We start from the raw sequence: 11,835 nt of genomic DNA, 5'->3' as shown, positions 1-11,835 counted from the left end.
AGTTGCTCCAGCAAAGTTAGTAACAGGCAATCAACCGTTCCTTATGGGGCTTAGGATATTCCTCAGCCTTACAGAAAAAATCATGACATGAAACACCATTTGTGCAGAAAGTGTATCATGCTTCTGTCATTACTGTTGTATTAATGCTACATGGTACGTCTTTATGAATTACAGACCAGTGTAGTAAAAATTGCTGCATATCACTTAAGCATGTGCTGTGTTTTGTACTTAAGTTTTAATCAAGTGCTTAAGGAGGCTTGCTGCTTGGTAGGATCTACTTGATTGACTTAAGGAGCTAGCCCTGCTGTAAATCTTACATGTACTCTGGTTACAATATTTGAATAGTTTAATTTACGTAATGAACATCTAAGTCCTTTGACTAGAAGTGTTTTTCTTTTGTGTCATATTCTATTTAATAAATTACTCTCTCTTCTGATATCTATTTTTATTAATAAGAGTAATTATATGCTATCTTCTAATTGCTAAACTGTTGTAAAGACTTTGAAAACAGTTAATTTAGGGAACACTAAGCTGGGTAGTGATGAATTTAAAACATCTGCAGAGTAATCAGTGGCTAATAATGAATACACTTTTTCAAGTCACTTATTGTCAAAGTAATAATGCTTCTGGGAGGAGAAATGGCATGTCTAAAATCAAGCAGGATTATTAGTTGTCTTGTAATCTCAGTCCTCCGTGTTCATTGACTGCTGCAAATGAGAGCCTCTGCCTGTGAGAAAGTGAGGAAATCTGTATTGTTACTTATGAGTACAAGTAAGTGTCCTGATTTTTCAGAATCGCAAAGCACAAAAATCAGGTCATTTAAGTGCCAAAAGGCATGGACACAATGGTTTAAGTGTTTTTTGAACAAGAAACCTCATTTGTGACTTAAAAAAAATGAATTCTGAATCCTTGTGCTGATGACATTATGAATACTGTGTTCTGAGCTAAAAACTGTTAATATAGATTTTTTTTTTTGTAGCTTCAGTGTGTAGTGTTTGACATAGATGTGCTAGTGCTGGTAAAAATGGCTTTCCCTTAACCTCCCTTATGGTAAACCATCACTGTCATAGATTTATGTACTGCCTTGAATGTTCCTGCTACTTAGAGAACAGATGTAAGACAGAACAAAACTAATGATAAACAAGGTTTTGATAGGTTAAAGGTTTTCTGGTGGTGTATGAATGCCATTTAGATGCAAGATGTTTTCTTCTTTTTATTAAAGCTGGTTCTCAAAATTGTTGCTTTTCTATCTGCTTCAATGTGTCTCCCAGCAACGAAAATTTGCTTTCAGGGCAGGGCATTGAATATTAGTCTGACTGATATGCACTGCTAATAGTTGAAGATCAAGGAAAGGATAATTTTTTTAGTTCACAGGCCATAATGTTTCAAGAGACAGCTTCTAAAGAATTGCAGAGACTGAGTCTTACGGTCTTGTATGAATTCAAGTTGTGTTTCTGATGCAGTCTGATAGAAGGGTGTGTTTTTGCTCACCCTTAATTATTTACTAATGTCGGTTAAGCTGGAAATTTGCAGCATGTGAATGAAGATCTCCAGGGGTTCAGAGGTATGATGTTCACATTTTCTGGCCTGATACTTTCTCACTATTGCCTAGATGCTTGGCTGTTCGTAATTCTTCAGGTTTTTTCATAGTCTTGGAAATTTAGCTGATGACTTACTGGCTCCCAGGCAGTAACAGCTTCCTTCAGTGACGGCATTTTTCCGACTAGGAACAAGAAAAGTGTTTGGTGGCTTAAGACTTTTCAAAAAACAAATAAACAAACAAAAAAACCTCCATGAAATACTAAGCACAAAATATTGTTTTATATATAAAATACAGACTAGAAATATCTGATTTTTATAGTCCGAGGAAACTGCTCTGAGTAGTAATTCTCAAGTAGCAGAATTATTCTGTTTTCTTTGGTTTGGGTAGTCCTTTTCTTTTCTCAGTTCACTTGTTTTTTTACACCTGCCAGTATATATCTGTACAACAGACAGCTGGAAACGAAGCCTGCTTCCTTATGAGAGAGCTGAACAAATAACAACAATTACAGGTTTGGAAATTGTTGGCTTCCTTGCATAATTCATGAAAGATTCAATTAAACATTTCTTCAGCTAGGAACAAATCACTGCCTCCTCTGAACAACAGCCTCAAGGAAAAATTGGGCTGCTTTAGGAAAGTGTAGGGCCCCCTGCACCGTGAGGATAATGGTATGTGCTGTTGGACCTTAGAAACTGAGGGACCAAGGCTGATTACTCTGAATCTGGACCCACAGGAAGCTTTTGGGCAAAAGCACGGAAGCCCTAGCTGTTATAACTGAGGGTCTGATTATGTACTGTACAGCTTATCTAATGCCTTTTTAAGGTGATGTTGGTATAAAATGGGACACAATCTGACAGGAAGGCATAGTTGTAAGGCTGCCCTGAAGACATACCCATTGGTGATGAGGTTAAATTTGTCATGTTGCCTGTGGGCTGTATTGCTTGTTAGTGGTGTGATATCACTTGCATGCTAGATGCTGTCCAGACGTGAGACAGAACAGTTTTTGCTCTGAAGAGTGGTCTTTAAATCAGAAGATAACGGTTTTCTAAGTTCCCCTAATTGAGTGGACCTTTGTCTTCAACTATGGGCTTGTGTCTGAATAGAGATGAATTGATGTTTTATTGTGATTTTTAAAGAATATTTTGGCAAATTGGAGCAAAACAATTATTTGATAGTATGTTGGTATTTAAGAACATCATCAATGAGTGTATTAAAAGCTGACACTTTATTATAATTCTTGCCACCACATAACCACGTAATTACCAAGAGCCTATTACAACAGAAAATAGTAGGCACATTAGCCCTTGAGACCAGGATTATAAATACCAGGGCAGTGGCTGTGATATTTCAGACAGAAGGATGAGGAGGAGGCAATGAGACCTGGTCAAATGGTTTCAGACTACCTAGGACACTTAGTAGATACAATAACCCAGTTATTTGTGGAAAATAATTATTTATATAAAGTTTATATCACTTACATGCACTTTGACATCTTTGAAAATGTTTTTTCTTGGCATACTTTCACCCTGTTAGAATACAAATTAGAAAATCACTATTTTATTGACTGAATCTGCTGATGGGCATTGGGCTACTGTTTTACTAAGCACTAGCAAAATATTAGAAAAAAAGGTGCAAAAAAAGCAAGTTTTATGTTTTTCCTTTTCAGAAGAAAAGGAAATAATTTTCCTTTCTGATGGCTCCTGAGGTAAATGGAAATGAAATGTCCAATTTGGCTTCTGCTTTCAGTGTTTATATGCCAGTCAAAATCGTGTCCCTGTTTCTTGTAGAGTGAAGAGAAGAGAGGGAAGGTTGTAGGGAAGTGAGTGATTGTGCCTCAGTACTTGGCACTGAGGCCACACCTTGAGTGCTAAGTTTTGGGCTCCTCACTACAACAGGGATATGGAGTTGCTCAAGTGTGTGCAGAAAAGAGCAACAAAGCTGGCAAAGGGACTAGAAAATGAGGCTTAAGAGGAGTGGCTGAAAGAACTGGGGATGTTCAGTCTGGAGAACTTAGGGGAGACCTCATCGCTCTCTACGACTCCCTGAATGGAGGTTGCAGTGAGGAGGGTGTTGGTCTCTTTTTTTATTTTTTTTCAGGTGACAAGTGATAGGACCAAGGCATCAGCCTCAAGTTGTGCCAGGGAAGGTTTAGATTGGAGATCAAGAAGAATTTCTTCATGGAGAGGGTGGTCAAGCATTGGAATAGGCTGCACAGGGAGGGAGTAGAGTTACCATCCCTGCAGGTATTTAAGAGTCATGTGGAGGTGGCACTTACTAGGGATATGATTTAGCAGTGGACTTGTAGTGTTAGGTGGAGATTGGAACTGATGGTCTTGAAAGTCTTTTGAGAGCTAAATGGTTCTATGATTCTATGATGTTCTGCTAATAGAAGTCCATCAGTTCTGCAGTGTTGTGGTCTGTCATTCTCATAGCATTATTTAGGATTCTCAGGATGTAACAACGGAGTTCATATTAAAGTTTAACCCCTTTTAAAAGACCAACTAAAATAGACTTTCAACTACAGCCAGCCTGACAGAAGTCAGTGCATTAACTACCTTCTTCTATTCTGTCATTAATTTTATAGTTTTTTTTTTTTTTTAATTTCAGTCATCATTCCTGTTGTCAATTTTTGTTAACTCTAAAGATTACTTAGACTCGTTAACCAAGGGCATCTGCAGTGTAATGAGGACACGAGTCAAGCCTGGAACTTGCTGTACAATTTTTTGGCTTGGCAACTCGTTCCATTATTTTTGCTTTTAAAAGTTTGTGCAGAGCAGGGCAGCACAAATTGCAATGAACAAAAGAGCTGTGGAAGGACTTTTTCTTGAATTCCCTGTATTTTCTTTTACTCCCGCTGCTCTCTATTCTGCTATCAAATATTGCACTGAAAGAGCATTTTTCATGTTTCCTGTGGGAGTTGATCAGTTCAATTATTTTAATTGAGACTTATACGGAGAATATTGTGGGTACAAGAACACTTATTAGTCAAATGCATTATGCAGCTTTGCAGGATTTTCATGTCTATTCCTTCAAACTGTAGTGTGGAATAATCACTGCTCATTTATTTGTTTCACTTGAAATGAATCTCAGTAAGTGGTGGTCACTGCTTTAAATAATCAGTTATTAGCTGTATTGAATATTTCTATTTCACGTGTGAAAAGGCCATGGGTCTTCAAGTAGAAATAAGTTGTTGATTTTTTTCAGTGAGAAAACAACCTGGGTAATCTTGACTTTGCACTTAGACTGCAAAGTATTTGTTTTACTTCTGTCATGTTGAGACTCTTTGGGGATCTAAGCACACTAGATCTAAAAATGTAATCCAGTTTGATCAGCTACAACATTGAGACATTTATGTAGAGAGCAATTACAAGGTTCCTTGTAGGTCATTCACTAAGACCACAGACTTCATGGCACTCAACTTGTGCTGTGAGGGTAAACTTCATTCTGTCATCTGGCTTGCTTGGCATAGTATAATACAAACAGCTAGTAAGAAAAAAGGTCTTAGTTCTGTAAAACTGGACCGAGGAGGAGTTTTAAGTATTTGGATTTGAAATTATGATCCAAACCCACTCAACCCAAATTCCTGTAGAAACCTCCTCCTCCTCTTTTTTTTTTTTTTTTTTTTTTTTTTTTTTTTTTGCTTCCCCTTTTTCTTGCTTTTCCCAAATACAGTCTTGCTTCTTCTATGGTGGAGTCTTTGAGAACGCTGATCCAGTAGCTTTGCTTGAACTATATTGAGTAGGACAAGTATTGCCAAGAAGAACACTTTTTCTCATGGGCTTCATGTATTGGCTTTATGTGTCAAGGGCTTGTTAGGAGGGGGGCTACAAGGGTGGCCTCTGTGAGCAGAGCCCAGCAGATGGCCCATGTCAGATCAGAGGGATGCCATCCAAAGGGACTTAGACAAGCTTGAAAAGTGGGCCAATGTGAACATAATGAGGTTCAGCAAGTCAAAGTGCAAGGTGCTGCACCTGGGTCGGGGCAATCCTGGACGTGAGTACAGACTGGGAGAAGAACTCATGGAGAGCAGCCCTGCAGAGAAGGACTTGGTGGGTCTGGTGGATGAAAAGCCCAATGTGAGCCAGCAGTGTGTGCTTGCAGTCCGGAAGGTCAACTGCATCCTGGGCTGCATCAACAGAGGAGTGGCCAGCAGGTGGAGGCAAGTGATTGTTCCCCTCTGCTCTGCCCTTGTGAGGGCCCACTTGGAGTCCTGCATCCAGCTCTGGGGCCCCCAGCACAAGAAGGATGTGGGGCTGTTAGAATGGGTCCAGAGGAGGGCCACAAGGATGATCAGAGGGCTGGAGCACCTCTGATCTCTCAAAGGTTGAGAGAGCTGTGGTCGTTCAGCCTAAAGAGGAGAATGCTCTGGGGTTACCTCATTGTGGCTTTTCAGCACTTAAAAGGGACTTAAAAAGAAGATGGAGAGTGACTTTTTGTTCAATCAGATAATGACAGGATGAGGGGTAATGGTTTTGAACTAAAAGAGGGGAGATTTAGATTAGATATCAGGACAAAATTCTTCACTCAGAGGGTGGTGAGGCACTGGAACAGGTTGCCCAGAGAGGTTGTGGATGCCCCATCCCTGGAGGTGTTCAAGACCAGGTTGGATGAGGCCCTGGGCAACCTGATCTAGTTGGTGGCAGGGAGGTTGGAACTAGATGATCTTTAAGGTCCGTTCCAACTCGAGCCATTCTATGACATGAGTCCATCCGGCTCTGAAAGGGACCTGCTGCTGGACAGAGCCGAGCCAGTGAGCGATGCTGGTTGGGCTTCTGGGAGAGCAGATTTAAGAAAGGGAAAAAAACTGCTCTGCAACAGCAGCTGGGAGAGAGGAGTGGGAAAACGTGAGAGAACCAGCCCTGCAGACCCCAAGGTCAGTGCAGCAGGAGGGCAGGAGGTGCTCCAGGCACGCAGCAGCAGTTCCCCTGCGGCCTGTTCAGAGGCCCCTGGTGGAGCAGGCTGTCCCCCTGCAGCCCATGGGTCCCACATGGAGCAGGTCTCCACGCTGCAGCCCATGGAGGAGCCCCCGGTGGAGCAGGTGAATGTGGCCTGGAGGAGGCTGCGGCCCATGGAGAGCCCCTGCAGGAGCAGGCCCCGGGCTGGAGCTGCAGCCTGTGGAGGGCCTGTGTGGGAGCAGTTTGCTCCTGACAGACCCCATGCCACAGACCAATGTTGGAGCCGTTCTTGAAAAGCTACTGCCCGTGGGGAGCCCCCGCAGGATCAGTTTGGGAAGGATGGCATCCCATGGGAGGGACCCCACGTGGAGCAGGGGCAGAGAGTGAAGCGTGAGCTGTGAAGCAGCAGCATTAGGGGCTGACTGCAGTCCCCTTTCCTGCTTCTGCTGCACCGCTTGGGGGGAAGACGTAGAAGAGGGTATAATGGGGGGAAGGTGTTTTTTGTTTGCTTTTAGTTTCTCAGTACTCTAGCCTGTTAGCAATAGGCAATACGTTATATTAATCTCCCTGTGTTAAGTTTGTTTTGCATGTGATAATTGGTGAGTGATCTCCCTGTCCTTATCTCAACCCTTGAACCTTTTTCCATTGTTTCTTCTCTTCCTCTGAGAAGGAGGAGTGAGAGAGCGATTGTGGTGGAGTTTGGCTGCCCAGCAGGGTAAAACCACCACACTTCATTACCATCACTTTCTGCAAAGAGAAGGAACAGCAAGAAAGGTAGGGTAAAGGGGCCAATATGGAGGAAGAATGCATTAGTTTGTATTTACAATGCAAAACTTACATAACTAGCTGAAATGTACTTTCTCTTCTTTTAGTCATTGAAATCAGCAAATAGGAGCTAAATGGGAGAATAGCTCAAATTAGCATGAACATTTACTAAGAGGTCAAATAAACTATAAAAATTTCACAGACTCTTGTTTACCTATGCTTAATAAAGTGTGAGATAATGAATTAGGACAGATTGCTTATTAACAGGCAGCAGCTTAGTCAAAGGGATCTGTTGTCATGAACTACCAGAATGAAGTATAGATGTCCATAAAAATGTCAGGTACAAGCTAAAGTCAAAGCTTAGAGATTAATTTATAATCACTTTTGTAATAGACAGTGAATTATTTCTACACGTAAATGACATGCCATTCAGTCCTGCTGTAATTGAAGAATGCTAATAAGACATGACAGGCAGTGCTCTGCTGGGCAATCATACCAATTCAGGTAAGGCAGGCAGCAGGATAAAGGCAGGGTAGACCTGCAGACTACCAGCAAAAAAAGTCTGGGAAATGCTGAGCTAATACAGCTACATGAGTAAGTAGTTGAATTGCAGTATCTACTGATATTCTTCTAGACAAGAAAAACTCAAAGTGACTCAGCAAAGGCTCTGGGCAATATTGTACACAAGATTATTTGTGGATTCCTGGCTGGATGACTGATATGACCAGAAACCGGTTCACAGAATACAGCAGTGGTACTCCATAGTATTTCAGTATCATCAAGGATCACTTAAAAGCTGTGTGGTGCATTTTCAGCTACTGGTTTTCTGCTTCTACATATATAAAGTAACATTTTTTTCTGCCTGTGTCAAACATCAGGAGTTGGTAGATCCAGGTTGGCCTTCTCATCTTGCCATCCTGTTCCAAAGAGTTAATTTATGTTCATACCCAATAGGAACACAGATGTTCATATATAAAACATGAAATGAGGTGCTGTATCTGTAAAACTTTATTACTCTTTGCTAGAATGACTTTATCTCTGATCCAATTTTACATCAAACAGAATTAAGGCATGTCTTTGCTCTCATTTTCCCAAGGCCATAGGTTTGTGACTTAGTTCAATGGACAATGCCTACAGACAGACCAAGAAAGCCATTTTTGGTCACCAAAGACTTCATTGATACGGTCCACTAAATTTTATTCCCAATCCTCCTCTGAGTTCTTTTGTTTCTTTCCAGAGGCCATTGCCCTTTCCTGTTTCTGGTGCTACCAGAGAAATACATGTGAAGTACTGATGCAATCAAGGCTTCTTGTGATAGAGGTGGCCTATTTTTTGCTAACTTAAGCATGTTTGTCTTGTTAGTGGAACTACTTTATTTTCTTTGGGGGGGGGGGGGTGTAGGCAATCCAAGGAGGTGGTTCATAGTTTTCATCCTTTTTCATCAACTTGAACTCCTTAACTGATTCCTTAAAGGTAGTTCACAATTCAGTTTGTTCCTTGGTATTGATTTTTGCACAGATGGGCTGTAATCAGAAGGCAAGCTCATCATACGGCTCTATTAATTCTGAGCAGTCTGGTGGTTACACTGATATGAATGTCAAATACACAATTTTTCCTCTTTTGGCACTTGTTTTTGTTCCTTCACTATGTTGTATTACGTCTGAAAGATGTTTTGTCAGTATATTAGTGAAGGAAAAAGCAGTGATGCTTAAATTGGGAGTGCCATGATGTACTGTTATTTTATACTGAGTTCCTTGTTTGACAGCCCAAGGCAAAGGCCAAGTTTCCTCCCAGAATTTTGCATTGAAGATTTATGCCACCGAAGTCCAAGACAGTGGCTGCATGCTCCTAAAACAGAATAACATTTTCTTGTCTCTAAGCTGACTGTGCCAAAAAATGGGCAATCCAGACCACTAACAGGGGCATCATACTTTTACAAGAGACAAGATTGCTCAGTGAGTGAGGGGGGAAAATGCTCTCAAACCTGTGTATAGCCTTGCCAGATGGTTAATTCCCATCTTAGCAAAATTAGAATCACAGAATCATAGAATCATTTAGTTTGCAAAAGACCTTCAAGATCATCAGGTCCAACTGTCAACCAGACCTGCTGAGTCCAAGCACTAAACCATATCCCTTAGTACCACCTCCAAATGACTATTAAATTCCTTCAAGGGTGGGAGGACTCCACCACTCCCCTGTTCCAATGCTTGACCATCCTCTCTGTGGAAAAAGTCTTCCTAATATCCAGTCTAAACCTCCCCTAGCACAACTTGAGGCCCCTGCCTCATGTCCTATCACTTGTCACCTGAGAAAAGTGACCGACACCTTCCTTGCTGCAACCTCTGTTCAGGTAGTTGTAGAGAGTGATGTCTCCCCTTGACCTCCTCTTCTGCAGACTGAACAGCCCTAGTTCCCTCACCTGCTCCTAAGTCTCGTTTTCTAGTCCTTTCACCACCTTTGTTGCTCTCTTCTGCACACACTTGAGCAACTCAATGTTGTTCTTAGGCACTCTATTATCACTTGCAGAATTTAATGCATTCCTTTGCTTTTTTTTTTCTTTATACATAATCAGTTTTCTGAGACTGACTGCACATGCAGAGTTTTAGATAGTTTTCTGCAATCCCCCTTGTAAGCCCATATTAATGCTGGGGCATAGATTCAAGACTATTGTCCCTTGATATCAGAAAGGGGAAAGAGACAGGATGGCAGAGAAAGGATATCCACACAAAGAGCATCACCTGGTCTGCCTGCCTGCTTTTCCTTTGGGATGACCCACAAATGCAGCAGAAGTATCCCTCACTATTTTATTCAGTGCTGGTACAGAAGGTGGTGGTCAAAAGGTAGCAGTGAGGTGTGAAAACAGTAAATACAGGCAGGAAAAATAGAAATTGGCTTTCTAGCATAGCGTGTTTGTGCCTCTCTCTTGTGTTTCTCTCTCTCTCTCTCTCTTTTTTTTTTTCTCCTCAGAGTTGGAGGTAATTTTTGACTCCCCAATGACAGAGAGAACACCAGTGTTCTGCCTGAATATGTCTGAGTAAATGTAGGAAAAGTGATAGAGTGTGCATATTACTCAGCATAGCCATTTATTTCGTTCTGCTTCACTGGGAATCCCAAACGTCTCTTCATGGATTTCTTTGCCTGCATCTAGTTTTAAAGGGCTGAAATAGAAAGCAAAATAACTTCAGAGTAAACATGGCCTATCTATTAACAAGAGCGTGCAGCCGATCAGCCTTACCAGAACAAGTTTGGATATATATTATTCTGATGCAGTAGTGTCATAATGCTTAGCAGTTGCTTTGCTTTACCCTGCCTAAGGCTGGGCCTGTTTATTGCTGCATGACTTTTTGTGTGAGACAAGCCATCTTGTCCTTCCTCAGTGGCTTTCCCTGAGAGAGCTGACTGTAACTGATAAGTCACCCTGTGGGAAATATCAGTCATCACACCTAACAGGCAACACTTTCCTTGGAGGAGAAGGAGCAGGAAACAAGACCACTAGTCTAGAAATCTAAGATGGTTTTCTGAGCTGAGGAAACTTCCTTTTCCCCCAGCTCATGCACCGCAGTAGGGAGATTGCTATTTCACGTGTCTGGCAGGACTTTCCGTCATAAACACTGACTTGTTATGAAGAAAAAAACAACTCAATTATTTTGTTCTTCGTAAGGAAAGTGAAAGTGGAAATAAGTAAAGCAATTTAGTCATGAGTTTGTTATCATCATCTGATGCCTTGTGAAGCAAGGCATATTAGGGGGTTTTGACATTGGTCTTTCATCCAACAATTAGTACCAGTCTAAAAGTGAAAATATTCTGCAGATCTGAGCACTATGGGGCTTTTACTGATGCAAAAATATCACTTTTAAAGGTTTCTGTGTTGGAGAAAATGTTAAAGGTCATATTATTGCAGCATACACTTATTTTCATCTGATATTTTGTGTAGTTCCGTCAAAATCTGACCTAGCATGGGACAGCTACTAAAAGAATAATTAGTGGCTGCTATAGCATTTTGGGCCATTAAAGTCTCCCTATTACTCATTACTGCCTAGGAAACATCTCCTGCTTCAATTAGTACAGCATAATTACATAACAGCTCTGATGATTGTTTTTCTGCAACAAGCAGTGACCCTGCAACATATATTGCAGCCTTTGTCAAATATAATCAGAATAAAGAAACAATTTTAACTGCACAAGTCAAAGGTAAATTGCTCTTATTCTCTTGCTAAAGAAAGGCAAAAAATAGCTCAAAATTACAGACAAATTTTATAATTTTTATCACAACAGGTGAACATGTAGGCTGTTACATTAGAGAGGAGATGTATATGAAGTTCGAGGTGCTAGTCAGCGTGCTTGAAGATTTGGTTATAAACAGAATAGACCTCTGTCAAGTAAGGGTATAGTATTAAGGCCACCTATGGTTTTGAGTGTTTTTCATATCAAAAGTCCTCACAAGCTTCACAAAGGTTGGAATGACTTTACCAGGAAATGTAAGTGACCCAGGTCTCACTTGTACCCACCTGCACAACAATGTGAAGAGATGATGTGTAAAGATGGTACGTGTGGGAATTGTACAGAGCCTGCTGTTGCCCCTCCACTTAGAAAGAATAGTTATGGAGAATGCAGAGGAGTTTTTTTATTATTATT

This window comes from Cygnus atratus, chromosome 2 (assembly GCF_013377495.2).
Source record: "Cygnus atratus isolate AKBS03 ecotype Queensland, Australia chromosome 2, CAtr_DNAZoo_HiC_assembly, whole genome shotgun sequence".
Classification (NCBI taxonomy): Eukaryota; Metazoa; Chordata; class Aves; order Anseriformes; family Anatidae; genus Cygnus; species Cygnus atratus.
The sequence above is the reverse complement of the archived record's forward strand: the minus strand, read 5'-3'. Positions refer to the sequence as shown.